We start from the raw sequence: 2,112 nt of genomic DNA, 5'->3' as shown, positions 1-2,112 counted from the left end.
AAAAAGACACATGCACCCCAATGTTCATTGCAGCACTATTTACAATAGCCAGGCCATGGAATGTCCTAAATGTCCATCAACAGATGAATGGATAAAGAAGACGTGGTACATATATAGAATGGAATATCACTCAGCCATAAAAAGGAATGAAATTGGGTCATTTGTAGAGATGTGGATGGACCTAAAGACTGTCACACAGAGTGAAGTCAGAAAGAGAAAAACAAATATTGTATATTAACGCATATATGCGGAATCTAGAAAAATGGTACAGATCAACTGGTTTGCGAGGCGGAAATAGAGACACAGATGTAGAGAACAAATGTATGGACACCAAGTGGGGAAAGCAGGGGCTGGGGGGTTGGGGTGGGATTGCCATATATACATTACTAATAAGAAAAAAAATCAAATTGTACACTTTAAATACATGCAGTTTACTGTATGTCAATTATATCTCAATAAAAGTTCTTAAAAGAAAAAAAGTTTTAAATGTAAGAAGACCAGATACTGTAAGACTCCTAGAGGAAAACATAGGCAGAACACTCTTTGACATAAATTGCAGCAATAGTTTTTTGGATCTGTTTCCTACAGTAATGGAAACAAAAGCAAAAATAAGCAAATGGGGCCTAATTAAACTTAAAAGCTTTCACATAACAAAGGAAACCATCAACAAATCTAAAGGACTACCTATGGAACGGGAGAAAATATTTGCAAACGATGTGACCAACAAGGGGTTAATTTCAAAAGTATATAAACAGCTCGTATAGCTCAGTATCAAAAAGACAAACAACCCAGTCAAAGAAACGGGCAGAAGACCTAAACAGACATTTCTCCAAAGAAGATATACAGATGGCCAACAGGCATTTGAAAAGATACTCAACATTGCTAATTATTAGAGAAATGAAAATCAAAACTACAATGAGGTATCACCTCACACAGGTCAGAATGGCCATCATCAAAAAGTGTACAAATAATATATGCTGGAGAGGTTGTGGAGAAAAGGGAACCCTCCTACACTGTTGGTGGGTATGTAAATTGGTGCAGCCACTATAGAGAACAATACGGATATTCCTTAAAAAACTAAAAATATAGTTACCATGTGATCCAGCAATCCCACCCCTCGGCATATATCCAGAAAAGAAGAAAAGTCCGATTCAGAAAGATACGTGCACCCTAATGTTCATTGCAGCACTATTTACAATAGCCAAGACATGGAAGCCATCTCTACGTCCATTGACAGATGAAAGGATAAAGAAGATGTGGTGTATATATAGAAATGCAATATTACTCAGCCATAGAAAACAAATGAAACAATGCCATTTACAGCAACATGGATGGACCTAGAGATTATCATACTAAGTTGAAATGAGTCAGGCAGAGAAAGAAAATATCATGCGATATCACTTAGATGCGGAATTTAAAAAGATGATACAAATGAACTCATTTATGAAACACAAATAGACTCACACACATAGAATACAAATTTATGGTTACCAAAGAGAAAAGTGGGGGGGGGGTGGAATTGGGAGTTTGGGATTAACAGATACTACTACATATAAAATAAACAACAAAGTCTATACTTTCAGGGATCATTTCTCTAGTTTGTTACTAGAGAAGTTTCTCTGAAGGTGTAGAGCACCCGAAACCACGAGGAGGAGATGCAGTGTCCTTTCCTGAGCGTGAAGCTGGTTCTTGGTGTTGCTTCACACAGTTGCCATTAGCCATTGATGATCGTTCTTCTCTTCCTTTGGGAGAGTAAGAGTGAGAGAACACTGTCTGAGTGGCTTTGTTTAAATAAATAAATAAATAAATAAATAAATAAATAAATAAATAAATAAATAAATAAAATAAACAACAAGGACCTACTGTATAGCACAGGGAACTATATTCAATATGTATAACTGAATCACTTTTCTGTATACCTGAAACTTGTAAATCAACCATAATTCAATTTTAAAAATACAAAGTAGGAGAAGGTAATTAATAAAGATAAAAGCTAAAATTAATAAAACAGAAAATAAAAGACAATGGAAAAAAATAAATATAATGGGCCAACTTTCCTGCTGTCCAGGAGGAAAAGGAAAGGGGGAGGGGAAATGTTATGATATAATATTT

At 35.4% G+C, this 2,112-nt stretch overlaps 1 non-coding gene across 1 annotated transcript; it reads left to right on the top strand.

The window, feature by feature from the left end:
* The first annotated feature begins 1,567 nt into the window (after positions 1–1,567).
* On the top strand, positions 1,568–1,782 carry LOC130847514 (small nucleolar RNA U3). Its single transcript, XR_009052270.1, has one exon. It is a non-coding gene; the product is annotated as a small nucleolar RNA U3 (small nucleolar RNA).
* The last annotated feature ends 330 nt before the right edge of the window (positions 1,783–2,112 follow it).

The sequence above is a fragment of the Hippopotamus amphibius genome, chromosome 2 (assembly GCF_030028045.1).
Source record: "Hippopotamus amphibius kiboko isolate mHipAmp2 chromosome 2, mHipAmp2.hap2, whole genome shotgun sequence".
In the NCBI taxonomy this organism is placed as follows: domain Eukaryota; kingdom Metazoa; phylum Chordata; class Mammalia; order Artiodactyla; family Hippopotamidae; genus Hippopotamus; species Hippopotamus amphibius.
The sequence above is the reverse complement of the archived record's forward strand: the minus strand, read 5'-3'. Positions and strand labels throughout refer to the sequence as shown.